The 14,839-nt window shown below is 41.4% G+C and overlaps 1 long non-coding RNA gene across 2 annotated transcripts in view; it reads right to left on the bottom strand.

The window, feature by feature from the left end:
* Positions 1-14,475, bottom strand: part of LOC146856144 (uncharacterized) — a 228,039-nt gene extending 213,564 nt beyond the window's left edge. The window contains exons 1-2 of one of the 2 annotated variants that reach the window (XR_014980908.1): positions 13,946-14,475; positions 7,969-8,125 (exon numbers count right to left, since the gene is read on the bottom strand). This is a non-coding gene — a long non-coding RNA (uncharacterized LOC146856144). The remainder of the gene's footprint in view (positions 1-7,968; positions 8,126-13,945) is intronic. The other variant, XR_014980909.1, reaches the window with a different exon arrangement.
* Between the last annotated feature and the right edge of the window lie 364 nt (positions 14,476-14,839).

Here is a 14,839-nt window from a genome sequence, read left to right as displayed (position 1 = left end):
GCAGTAGACCAGGACTGCGAGTTACCAATAATTATTGCGGACACCTTTTCATCTATAGATCGAGATAATTTGGGGGTCAGACCAAATAAGCCACAGCTTAAGGGTAGTTTTGAAACGGACGGTACCAAGCAAGCATCATAGTCTTCTAAAAGTGCTGGGACAAACTGAAAAAGAAAGAAAAATACAAAATCACGGTTGGGGGCTCTCCACAACCGGAGACCTCTGATAGACGTTACAATTTACATAACCGTGATACAATTAAACAGCCTTATAGGTATCAGTACACTGATACACATCCTTCTCATTCCTTTTAGGACTCATCTGACAAATGATCAGAGAGGGGGGCAGTCAGAGCGCAGACAAGAAAAGTATGTGAAACCGAAAAAGGACTCCCAACACTCGGCAGACATCAGCATAAAAATGGAAGCAACACTTCTACAACAAAAACCCCCAAATGAAGAAAAAGAAGGTTGCAAGGATTTCGGCAAATATGGCACACATATTGAGAACTCGTGGGAAGTGACTCTGCTAGACAGCGTGGCAGAGGTCACAATAGTACACCAGAATCTTCTAGAGTTTATAGAAGGCAAAACATCTGATCAATGCGTCAGCCCTCCAGACAGACTTTACAGATTAAACATACAAATTGAGGGTGACATCCCATCAGGATAATATTCTGGGAACATTTAACACTTAGTTATGACATTCTCTTAGCAGAGGTTGATATTGTCCTTAAAAAATCCCAAACAACCTTGGATATTTCCAAAGGTTTTTGCTGCCAAAACATAGCACCTGAAAGGAAATACTTGTCAGCAATTTCTGTGCTCAGCTTTCCATGTTTCTTTTATCGACTCTACAGGTAAAACCTGTTCTTATACCCTACAGGGTATAAGAACAGTCCTGGACTGTTTGCTGCCCGAGTGATGTTAATTCTACATGATATTGACGCAAAAGCATTGTCCTATGTTGATGACATATATCTAATGGATATACATATAGCCAGAGTGGATCACATAGTATTGGGATTTGCTGAACATGGCCACAAATTCATTTGTAAGAAAACAAAAATTGCCTTTCTCAGTGTCCTATTCTTAGGATATGAGCGATCAAATGAGGGTAATAGACTGGCGCCGCATTTCCTAGAGAAATGTGGTCTTTTACAACCACCAAACACACTAAAGAAAATGCAGTCCTGGTTCGGATTTTTCAACTTTGGCAGCACATACATACCACATTATGCACAACGTATAAAACCCTTATACTATTTAAATATGCCATGATTTTTCCAGTACACATTGGAGATCAGAACATGCACAAATACTCAGATCACGACAGACTGACATGTTTGCATCAAAACACTTTCATACACATGTCAATAAAACAAATTTGGTCATCCGTATAATTGTGGGTACCATGGGCTTTACATATGCATTTTAAATTAGGGTGCTTGAATTGAAATGCTGAGATGGGTTTTGCATCCACTTAAAAATTACTAATTGCTGTTTAGATGGCTGTCCTTAAGGAAAGACCACTGGCTTAAAGTAAACGCATAATTGTCATTAATTACATCCCAGCCTTAGAGGCTTTTATAAAGGCCACCATTCCTAGCACAAAAGCCTTACATCCTAGAAGAATACAATGGGCCACTTCCCTGATGGCTACTGATGTAGATAATGCTTTTGGTCCTACCTTACAAACTCAAGGATTTCTCCAATATGAACATGAACACCCCATGCCCAGTAACATTTTCCTCTTAATCAATACAAATACTTCATGTACACTGATGGTTCAGCCCAGTCTGCTATAGTAAGTAATTAAGTATAGTATAAACACCATGATCACACGCTCCCTAGGAGATTGTACTGCGTAACTGGCTGAACTAAAAGTGTTGATTCTGGCACTCAAAAATTCGGATCCTGAATTGCCCACACTCATAGTGTGTGATTTGTATTAATCTGTCCAGTCTTTTAATGAAAACTTACATTACTGCCTGCATTGATCCAGAGATTCAAAGGGTAATACTAGAAAGCACAACCTGCTTTGGGGAAAGGTGGCACAACTTAAAGAAAGTTTGCCACGGGCTCATGTGATACGCACATTGGTGCATATTTATAAGTGCCTAACGCCACCGAGGCGTCACTTTTTCTGACACTCGGTGGTGTTGCTTTCAACCCAATATTTAGAAGATAGCGTTAAGCCATTAATGTGGCTTAGCACCACCTTTTAAATATTCCCCTTACCACAGCAGTCTGCTACAGCAAAGGGGCTGGCAATGGGTGTTGTTGCCGTGGACGTTCCACCACAACACCCATTGCTTTTTGATGGAAATACCTGGTCTTAAACAGGCAATACGAGGAGAAATTTATTATTTCTCCTCGTATTTTGCCCTTTCCATGTATGCTGCATTCTACAGCACACATAGAAACAGCAAATCACCTGTAAGGATAGATTTTTTTATGTGCAGGAAGGTGTCCCTTCCTGCACATAAACAAAGCAGGTGTTCCTTCCTGCACATAAACAATCAGCCCTGCAGCGCAGGCACCCTTCCACCATGGTGCAATGGTGCCTGCACTGGCGCTAGGCAGCTTTTTTTGCATCAGTGCCAGGGGAAACGCAGGGGTGCACTGTATTTTTGTAAATACTGCGCATCCCTCTGTTTAACAAATGTCAGAACGCGGCGTTAGCAATTTTGGAGTAACACTATGCGCCCACATTTTTTTGTAAATATCCCCAATTGTGTCACCAGCATGTTGGAATACACATTATAGCTAATTCATTGGAAGATGAAGCTGCCAAATCTGCAGTTAAGATTGCAATTATAGCTGCGATTACTTGTTCTCACACAAGGGTAGATGATGATAACATGGCTGCTGTCACTGCTTAATGCAATGGCACCCCATTAACTAAAAAATATCCATCAAATATTCCTACCACTTAATTGCCCAAAATTTTTCTTTTGCTACCATCGCTGGGATGGGTGATCGTAGGATTCCCAACCAAGACCACATAGAATTAATCATAGCTGCCCATGAGGATGTGCCGGCCACAATTATACTATTGCAAAAACGCTACTGGTGGCATGGTATGTATATGCAAATTAAACAGTATGTCCTTAGTTGTGAGATCTGTCAATAAATAAAAAGCTCCGCCATTGCTCGTCCACCCCAGGCACCCCTCTTCGTTTCAAACAACCCACTCCAAAACGTATCTCTAGACCATTGCAGTCCTCTAAATTTGGATGGTGCTTTTACATTTATTCTACTTGCTGTAGATTAATGCTCCAGATTCCTATGAGTGTGACCACAACAATCAGCTGACGCTCACACTGTTATTAAAGATTTGTAAGTCTTCATTGGCACATATGCATTAGCTGCATTCCACTCAGACAAAGGCCCTGCTTTGGCCTCTAAAGCTTACAGGGATACTATGGGAACCCTGGGTGTGGCTGTGCATTATTCCTTGACATATCATCCTGAGTGAAATTTGATAGTGGAGAGGAAGAACCATGACTTAAAGCAATCCTTCACAGATAGAGTAATATGGTGATCAGTAAGCATTAAATAATCTGCCTAGAATATGTTTGGGTGGCTGGACCCCGTACAAGGTCTCGTTTGGCATCCAGATGTATGTTCCAGTTCTTGACTGTCCTGGTGCTGTGGCGGCAGATACACCTTTTGACATCAATGAACATTTACCTGTTGTATAGGAATTACAAGACTTCCAGGATGAGCGGTCTAATGACCTTTCTAAAAATCCCACCGTTGAAGGAGTGGAGTAGCAACCAGCATCTTCCAGCTGGATTCCAAGGGTTGGGGATCAAGTTTGAGAGAAGATGGCTGGAAAGAAAGAATTTGGCCCATCATACCATGCACCGATGCCAGTCCTCGGCATTCAAGGTTACAAGAACTGTGATTTTGCCACTGCTTCCTGGTTGTAAAGACAATCAACTTGTCTCCATTGATCAAGTTAAATTACATCATGTGGCCAGTACTACACAGCAGGCCTTGGGGACTACTGGGTAGTTCCCTGTTTCCTCCAGCTATCCTGCTGGAACTTTCTCTACAAGTATTGAGCAACATCAATGTTGTTCCCCCCTGGTTGCAGAGGACAGAGAAGGAACTATTGTTGATTTCAGTTACCACCGCAAATACAATGCATACTTCGGATGTGAGTGTTCAGTTTGGTTCTGCTACTTCTGGCAAAACTGTTGTTTATGACGAGCTACCTTTGTAGGTGTCTACCAGTTCTTTTCTGCCTGGTACGGCTCCTGCCTTTCAACAGGTTGCTTCTGGTTACTTTGTCAATGTTGATGACTTTTCATCTGACTCTTTTCACACTTTACTCCATGGTGTATGTGACTTTCTTCTTTGGTTAAAACACTCTAATCTGATACCTCCATAACGTTACATTTGAATTGACATTTCACTATTTTTCTCTTCTTCATTGTGTTGGATTTGTGATTGTTTTCTTTTTGCTAATAAATGGACATTATATCCCAGAATACTCTGTTGCAGAACTGGTAGGAGAGGTATTGAAACTTAATTTGCCTTTGCACAAAGTGCAAAGAGACCTGTCCCTTGTGAACATTTCTGCTTTTCCAGTACTCAATGGGATTGTTTGGGATAAGGTACCATATGATATTTTTAATCCTACAGAGGCCACTGCAGATTGCACATTTCTTTAAGATCACAATGTGTGATTTGATTACCCCTGGACATGTGATTGGAATGTAAAAACAGTTGACTCAATGCTCTTGGAGCCTAAATATTATAATGTATTTGAAAGTGAAGATTTGTACCTAAACACTGCTAATTATGGAGAAATTATTTGTTATCATCACTCTGCACCTAATGTTTTACCCAGAGCTAGTGTACCACGTACAGTTTACAATTTCACACAATGGGAACTTTGCCCAATTAACCAGTGGGTAGCTCTAAAACATACATGGACAAATTTGCCTAATTTAGTTCTCAACTGGCCCTAAAAGGCTATGACTATTGGAAAGTCACAATTGATTTCAAATTGTGGAACAAAAGACTGGCAAGTGCAGGGTACAGACACTTTATTTTAAGCCTGCATGATTCCAAAACAAATGATTTTCTAAAAAAAGAGATTGCAGCACACCATGTGTTTGGGTCTTGCTGAAATTAAAGAAATTACTTGGCCAGTATACCTTCAACTGCCCACTTTGATAATTGGCATAATTTATTAAATTACATTGAGGAACAGCTCAATTGTATGGTGCAAGATGGTACATACAACTCAACGCTTGCAGGTTCTGACAGGTGGTTATTGTGGCCTGTGGACACAAATGGTTGTCATGCATGTTTTTGAACTGTACACGGGGTTTTAAAGCTACCAGTTCTGACCGTCATTACATCCTGTCTAAAACATTCAGGGGTCGGTACAACCCATTCCTTAGGAAAATTGTGGCAGCAATGGTTGCAACATTCCACTTTGTCTGCAATAAAACAACATTTTTCTCTCTTTCGGAGGACATGGATTTGCAAGATTTCTTGTTAGGCCCTAAGCCCCGGCATTCTAAAAGATTTGTTCATGCTACCTACAAAGAAATATTGAAAGTGTCACAAATAGAAGTTGCTGTGCGTTTAAGGCAAATTGATCAAGCTATTTTAGAAAAAGCACTTGCTGTTTTTGATAATAGCATGAATAAGTTGTCAACTCATGTATACAATTTGAATAACATTGTATAGTCTGCTATTGGCATCACCAAACCACACAAAGTGAGAAGAGGAGTGTATGCCACTACATGTCCCTCCACAGACTGAAACCTACCACATAAACAGGTGCGGTAGTGCTACCGTACCCATCTATGTGGTAGGTTGCTGTTGACATAATACAAAATTACATGTCTTTTTATACCATGGGCAGAGTTAGCTTAGGTCAATTATGCAATTGTGTTGTACACCATAGGTTTTAAAATCTTGTTGCATGCTCTGGAATTACTTGATGTCCACAGAGCTATATTTGCCTTTTAATTTAACAAGTAGGCAACAATTGATGGCTAACAAAGACGCTACATACGCAATGCTAAACATTGAGAAATTAGAACAGTTGCCTTTCACAGTAGCCGAAACACTGTATGGTTAATAAACGGGGTGATCCCTTTACCAATTTCAATGCTTCCATTTACATCCTGCATGGAATATTTTCTGACAGGTAGATATGAGTCTTTAGGGGAGAGTTTTGTCCACAAAGTGTCATCATTGTCCTTTTATTACAGATGTGTTAGTGGGGAACGAGAGGTGTTCGTCAGTGGAAACAAATGTGAATTTTTACTTGGCCCCTCATTCATTTATAAACAGGTGACACTTCATGAATGGCTAATCTGGCGTGTTACCTGAAGTGAATACCAGCTTCTTCGATTCATTCAGTCATTAGATTACTTTTGAATGGAAGTTATTTGATGTTGAACGATGAAAGTTGCTATGGGATGAGAGTAGGTGTCCGATATTTTATTTCAGCCTCTTGGATAGTCACATGTTGCAATTCTGTGCTATTACCCTCAACACACACAGTTTCAGGAGTAAGCTTGTGGCCTTCCATTCAAACTTTGAAGGTTAACTTTGACAAACTGCGCAGACTAAAAGCCTTATTCTCTCAGAACGACGTGGTACTTATATCTGCCTGTGAAGCCATTGAACTACAAGTAGCAAGGTCGTCCTCCGAAATTCAATCACTACTATGCACAATACTGCCTCTACATTTTTATGAACTTGTGCGAGGCATATTAAATTCTTCAAACACCGCTGGTGTGGTGAATTTTTATAAAGCGGTTGGGTCATCCTTTGTCAGCACATTTCAGACCATTTTTAGAGTGATCCTTCATACAGTCTATATTTTCTAGTGTTTTTTGAGGCATACCACTTGTGTTATTCCTGATTAGTGGTATTTTGGTAATATTTTTCTTGCTCCAAAATGGATGTTCTGTTTCGAGGCCAGATGTTGATGGATCTAACACCCATCCAGCTATGAATGAATTATACAGTTTTTTAAAGTGTTTTTGCTACAGAAACTAAATATTGATTGGTCCCTGTGCTTTCGACCTGTGTGGTTTACTTGTGTGTAGCCTGTGTTTTACTGCCCTTTCGAGTGGGCACTCAACATCTACCTTGCAATGCAATTGGTACCATTTTAAGGATATAAATCTGCTGGTGAGTCTGATGAGGACCCATTCCCGGATAAGTCCCATGAGAATGCCATTGCTTTACGATGCATTTTATGAGCCATCTCTCTCCTTGGATGGGGATGCTTTTGGCTTCTGAGTTCTTGGACCTGTGTCTAACTTAATGCGGGTGCATGACAGGAAGACACGCCTTCAGCATCGGCTGATTGTGATGATTATTCTTTGGAACTAATCAACAGGGCCATTGTGAAAATGCCGTCTGCGGATGCTGCAGTTATCCTGGATTCGTTCAACACGGAGAATATGGATGACCTCTTGGGAGCCGCCTGTGAATTTTAATTCGGCCCTAGTTTTATCTTTTTTTATTTTTTTTAGAAATAATAACATTTTAATTGGCATGTTTAAATGCATTTAGTTTGCTTGGTTTGTGAATGTAACCAATTTTATTATATTTAGAGTAGTTTATGTAGAAGCTTAGTCTTTTCTCGGCCAAGGGGAGGGTGTGGCGAAGCCCTTTTGGACCCACTTTGGTTCTCCTTGTTAATTTTATATTTTACATTTTTTAGCAGACTTTGGTTTAGCTACATTATTTTACTTACACAATGTTATTCTAAGAAACGCTGTCCATGCTGCTAGGTTTTAGAAAGGCTCTCCTGCGACATTATCAGGACACTTTGTTCAAGGTTGAGAAATAGAACAATATATCTTAGTGCTTGCATTGTCCGCTTGGAGACAGCTTCTAACATCTAGAAACAGCATTACATCACAGCTTTATGTCTAACACAGTAGTTTTATCATATAAACAGTGCACTGACCCTTACCAGGTCAGAGGGGGCACTTCAGCCACAATGGTTCTGGAATGAATGCAGTGTTTGACATGCAGCTCTGCTAATGCTGATCTACCATTCCGATGCTGCACAGAGAGGGTGCCAATCCAACTCCAGACCAAGTCATCCAGGTATGGGGTCTCAGGCCAACCTAAGAGACAAAGCAAAGGGTACACTTACTATGCTCTCAGGGTAGGGGTAGAGCTCGGTAGGGATATATATATTATTTCTATGCAAGATTACAATTGTTTCAATAAATGTATTGAAAACTTATTTGTACCTTATTTATGTTTACATGCATGAGTAACCTGCGAAAGGGGTAGCACCTGTTTCCATGATTCCTTGGGGATCAGAGTGTCATGTTCGAAGTTGCCAAAATCACCTTCTACCACAGAAGGGTTAGGGGTTGGGGTAAGGCACTGTGAGCTAGCTAGGAGTTCCCCCGACAGTCTCTGATGGTGTAGATGGACTCAGCCAATGTTTTTTAAAGTCCTGTTGTCCTAATACGTAGTCCTACTTTTTCTACTGGGAACCGTATAACACAAAGCCATTCCTAGAGACGTCCATCATGGAACACCCGGGTGCTGTGGATGGCCCCTGCATGTTCTAGGGACAGGACATTCCTCTGGTGCTAGCACCAGACGGATTTTAACTTTTTTGTTTCAGACTGGCCTAATGGGGAAGAGCTTCCCCAATAGCCAGATACTTTTTGGGGGGAAGGTTTTAAGGATGATCGGTGCACATGGTTTGCTGACATCATTAAAATGAAAGTCAAAGTGAAATGAGCCAAAAGGCTTTTTGAACTTTCCTTCAATTTGTGCTCACAAGCATTTCTCAGACCCCTGAGGACCAATTTGAATGGGAAAGGTACTGTTGGAAAGGGGAGAATGTCCCCTTTCCAAAGATATGCCTGCCTAGGGGATCCCTGCTAAGGGATCGCCAAGCAAGGGTAAACTCCAAGCAGGGAACTAACCATTAGACACCAGGGAGTGTTTTCGGAGTGGGGGAGTGGCCCCTCTAGCAAAGGGGCTAGTGCTCACCCCACCCTGTAGCCACAAACATCTTTAGGTCCCATCGGGGGCAGATAGGAGGTCATAACCTCTCATCTGTCACCTCGAGGTGGCAAAAAGGCCACTAGACACCACGGACAATGTTTTTATTGTTAGAAAAGGGTGGGCCCTTGGTCAATGGCTTAAAAGAAAAAGTGCGTGTGTGATGCAGCTCACCCATCATGCCTTGCTCCCAATTTAGAACTGGAACATCAGTCCTATTGCCCCAAGGCAGTGAATTGAGGGTGTTTACCCAAAATCTGCCCTTGGGGGACAAAAAGGCTACTAGACACTAGGGGAAACATATTACCAAAAAATTAAAAAGGGGCTTGGGTGGGTCACCAAGGAATCACGTTGTGCTCCCATTCCAGAACAGAAGCATCAGCCTTTCTGTCTCCCAGGGGTGGGTTGAGAGTGTTTACCCTCAATCTGTCATCAGGGGACAAAAAGGCCACTAGAAACCAAGGATTCAAATAAACAAACGGTTAGATTACCTACTCTGGCATCAAGCCAATACTCCAACCCCAGAATGAACAAAATAATCTTTCTGCATCCATGGGGACAAAAGCAACTTCATTCCTATGACAAAAGGGGACTTTTTTATTTTTTCATTTTATTTTTATAAAACAAACCAGGCTCAATTTTGATTCTTTTGGATTTTTCTTTTACATTTTTACAAATCAAACCAGGATCAAAGAGAGTCACCGTGTAGGACTCCTAATGACCCTGGTTTGATGCATGCCCATTGCTGGCACTAACTAGGCCCAGCCACACAAGTGGGTAGAATTTTTTATAACTGGAGGAGGCTGAGTGGTAGGAATTTTGTGGATCGCTGTGGTGTCTGGAAGTTCATGTCACAAAATTGGAAGGAAAAATGTGGGCCAAAGTTTGCAGGGCATTGTGGCTAAGAAAATGTTGTGGGACCCATGCAAGGCACACCACCCCGAATTTCCCCAGATGTCTGCTTTTCACATATGACTGGATTTGCTAAGTTTCCCAAGGTGCCATCATTGCAAAAATAAGCATCAGTTTTCAGTGGAAAAATGTGTTTTGTTCAAGTTGCGTTTTGGGCCCCTTGGCTGGGTGGTAGGAAATGTGTGTCTCCTGGCAGATTGCAGAAGTGTTTTTAGCCAAAATGTATGATTTGCAAGGGATTCTGGGTAAACCCTGTGACTGCAACACAAGTCATGCCACCCTGGACTCCCCCGGGCATCTAGTTTAAAAAAAGTGCAGTTTTGCTAGGTTTTGCTAGGAAACAGCTGCACAAGGGCCCAAAAGACACAGCTACCCACATTCCAAACAAGCATTTGCAATGCAATCGGTCTCGCCGTTGGGAACTTATATGTTTATAGCTATGCAGCACATTAGCCTGGGTGCTGAAACATCTACTGTTCTTTAACATGGAGGGAAAGTAAGCACCAAACTACGTGACACACTAGGTATGGGAACACATGGAGATAAATATGCCTTTTAGAGGGAAATGGTATAGTCCAAAGCTCTGTTTTTAATATAAAATCAGGGCCTTTGGTGGTCATATCACTGAAAATACAGTGTGGTCCACTCCTCGGCTAGGAAGGCACTCATATTTCGTTGGTAAGAAGTCAAAAGATTGATCAAATTGAAAACCTGAAATGCAAAACGCAATCCAACAATTTGCAAGTACATCTCATCTATGTTCAACAAGCCATGTTTTACCCATGATTGGAATAGTGAATCACCAAATAAACTGAGCCACCGCAATCAAAATCAACCAAAACTGTGGCTCAAGGTTACATATTGGCAGAAACAGTATAAAACAGAAACACAGTCTAAATAACTATGAAAGTGACACATAAATATTGACCATCCGACTCAAACTCAGAAATTCCATGTCCAATTCACTGCCAAAGCAGGCCTACTATGTGTCATTTCATGTGGGCTAAGTGCAGTCTACAATGCATGACTTGCAAAAGCAAATTAACATTCTCTCATATTTAAAATTTCCTGTAGCAGACAAAATTTTAAGTTACTGCAAAGCGGGACAAGATTTTACATTCCAACATTCAATGGTCTGTTTCAGTGTCTGATTATAGTACAGATAACGGTGTACGTATGCTCATACCTATATCTGTCTTACTTCCTATGTCCCTCTTTCTCTCTCTAGCTCAACATACTCGTTATTCCCCTCTCTCTTTCTGCCACACTCTCTCATTCTGGTTCTGCTTAGCTCCATCTCTCTCTCTGTTTCTCTCTTTGTAAAAAGTGCAAAATAAAGTGACAAAGGAAAAGCAAAGCCATTGTGATCAGGAAGTCAAGCTTTGTCCCCACGCAGAAGGTAATAAAAAGTAGAGTAGCCAGCAACTCGCTCCCCCTTGCATAGAAATTGATGGTGGTCATTTGGCATCAATTCATTTTACTAGCCCAGTATTAATGCTTTCGTCTCATATAAGAAATTCAATCATAGATACGCCTGACATTATGACGTCTATTTTGGCTCCGATCTCAGACTTTAACAAACCTAAACAAAGAAAGGCCCGTAACACACTATTCGGCAATGAGCAGGCTGTTAGCACCTCACAAATAAAATAAAAAGAAGCCTGTTTTAAGCTGCAAATAAAAAAATAAGATGTGTAATTTTAATTTCTAATGCGACGTGAAGAATTAGCATGAGAGCAGTCAGACAGCATAGGGTTTGCTTTCAAAGAGGGCTGCATTTCTGGATTAATTCATCCTATAAGCAGAAAATGTACAGGCGGTGTGCACAAAGTGTGTTCACGATTCTGAACCTTTACAGAGGAGACACTGAATCAGAGAGAGCAATGATATTCTTTAATCATCACCATCAGAGGGAAATAGTCAAATGTTCCTAATCTGCTTGCCATTAATAGTCTTAATCTCACCGGTTCTACCTTCTACAGTAAGCAACGGTCCGGCCACCTTCCGAAACCAACGACAAAAAGTGTGCACTGAGTGGCTTCACAGTTCAGGCAGAGCCGAGCACGTAATAGCTGTGGAGCAGACCCGCTAAATCACCTCAACCATGCATCAACTCTGTTCACTGCACCAGGGAACCTCATCACAATGAAGCACCTTATTACTGTGTTCTAAAGTGTCTATGGTGTCCGGTTCATGTGTGTACACCATGAGACACATGCAGATCAGTCCTAATTTCGAATGATGGCCTAGTGTAACATATAAGGGCTCTTTACTTTCATTGTCACAGTATGCATTGATTTGTTTATGAATCCTATTCTCTCGGTAATGTAAGACAGAAAAGTAATAGTGGATGCCATGCAAGTATTCCAAAAATACAGAATGTCAGATTTGTTTTGTGGGTTGAAGGCGGAAGGGCTTCCAAGAGACCTGTATTTCTATCCTCTACCTGCTCCCTTCCTCATGGCTTTGGGTCGAACACCTTATAGTCCAAAAACAATTATTTAACCATACTTGCTTGGAGCCCACAGTACCAAAAAGCAATCTTATTTAGTTCGTGTCTCTTGCTATGATTTTCTTATAACGAAAACCTGTCTTTTCATTATTTGTACTTTTAAGGTTTTATTACTGTGCAAGTCTTCCTTCAAGGGCACACAAGTGCTGTTTAGAACAGCCCACTTTAAATCTGCCTATTACCAGGTTCGAACAGCGAGATCTCACCTGCCTGCACAGTTAACTAACCCCCTCTGCTCAGCTTGTACCGCTTAAGGACCATTCAGCTGAACTGCATTTGTTATGAACATACAGCAAGCATTCTTTTAAATTAAACCTAGCTGTTCAGAGCACAACTTGCTCAATCCGACAAATCATATTGGAAACTAAGACTCAACTTACTAATCACACATTCAGAGATGCAAGTAAGTGCCGAAAACAGAAACAAGTGACATTGTGTTCAGGCCTTCACAATATTTATTTTTACCGTTATCCTCTCCTTCGCATCTAATTTGCTCTTCATTGTCAATCATTTGGCACTGGTGGCATGTGGGGCAGAGAGTACATTGTTTTGTATTTTTTTTACTTTTCTCATTGAATGCTTGGTGTTTTGAATCTTTGCACTGTACATCGCTGTGCTGGGTTGGAGCGAAATTTACACTTTATAAAAACTTGATTACCTATTTTACTGAAAGAAGCCACTAAAGTTAGGGGCCACAAAAAGGAGAGGGCATGTCTGTGATTGTGTGGACCTGTGACATTTCTGTACAGCCCACGTACGCCTTTACTTGCGGCTCGAGGCAATACTTGGAGTCAAGGCCCCATAGTCAGTCATGCTACAACTTCAAGACATCTTCTGACAAGGAGAAGCAGCACATAATACGAGCATAGCAATTAAAATGTAAAGTATGTACCATATAAAACAAAATATGCACTGCAAACACATCAGCAAGCACTGAAACGTGAGCAGTTCTATTTGGTAATGATAACACTAAAACAAGCTAAAGAAAGGGCGTTGCAATTTTGTTGAAATTGAAAATGGAAGTGATACATCTAAATAGTTCTACGCAATCACTCCCAGTTGTGAGTCTCAGATGCAGCAGGGAAGCGGAAAATGGGAAAAACTGTCACTTTAACTTAAATGGTCACGTAAAAGTATATGACCATGTACTATAAAAAAGGAATGCAATCTGTGGCAGGGTGTTAAGCAGGTTCTGTAAAGCTAAACAGCCTGCACTTCAAATCTTGGCTGTTGTCCTTGGGCGTGCAGTGAGAAGCGCCTGCCACAAGGCAGTGTTTTATGCAAATCATGCTTGTACATTACAGAGAAACATAATCACTGCGAACAATGACAACATTGTGCAGTGACCACGCAAACCCTATGTCATGTGGCTGACGCACTTCCTTTAGCTGTTAGGCATGCATCCTAGTTTTTCACCAAATCCTGTGTCAATAATATTTTTAACAAAAATGCTTTCTGAAGACTGGAGCAATGACCGAGTGAAAATATTTTTTACAGTGTTCAGTGCAGGTCTTTAGGCGCTAGCCATGCTCTGTGCCAAACACCTGAGGCTTTCATCCATCCATTATTTTCTTCGTAGAAACAGGTTTTTCAGGTGCATAAAAGCTGCTCCCAGTAAGGCCCGATTCCTGGTAAGAAAGACAGCTACGTCTAATGTACCAAAGCCTGCAGTCCGCTTCCAAAGGCGGATTACCGCCAGTGGCGCCATGATAGTGAACATTTCCAAACATCCAATCGTATTGAAGTGCACGGTCACTCTGGGTCTGTGGAGCCGAGTCACAAACATATCTTCATTTAACAAACTTTTGTTATGTGCCAGATGTGTTTTTTTCTGATGTCGAAGTTCATTTTTCTACCCCCTTGACACGAACAATGGGAATGCTTTGGAAACGTTTACACCCAACTTACACACAAACACAGTCGTGGCTCGCGGGAGGGGGGAGGGGGAGGTGTCATGTCACCTGTTCTATCATATATCTGGATACAATGACAGAAGCAGAAAGCGATAGACGCGCAGTGCATGCTCTTGTAGCTAGCTGGCAGACACGTCACACGGGAGGAGAAGTGCGTTCCAAGCCTCATTCTGGCAAAATAAATTTCATTGGTAAAAGAAATAAAGGAAGGGCTAGGCTATTTAGTGCAAACTCGACCTGGAGGAATGCAACATTTATATCAGCACTACTTGCTTGCATGACACAAGAACAAATTAATTTTTGTGTATTTTTAGGCATTGGAATATTAAATAATTTGCCCAGGATTTCAAGATGGTGAGCCGATGTGAGATTCGAACCGGGTTCCCTACTTACTGCCTATCTGACGTCAGCAGGCGCGCAACACCCATTGGACTCACAGGGCTTCGTCGTAGGGTGCAAATTACGGGTGCCAGGGT

The sequence above is a fragment of the Triturus cristatus genome, chromosome 4_1 (genome assembly GCF_964204655.1).
Source record: "Triturus cristatus chromosome 4_1, aTriCri1.1, whole genome shotgun sequence".
NCBI lineage: Eukaryota > Metazoa > Chordata > Amphibia > Caudata > Salamandridae > Triturus > Triturus cristatus.
Note: the sequence above shows the minus strand (reverse complement) of the source record. Positions and strands in the feature narration are given on the sequence as shown.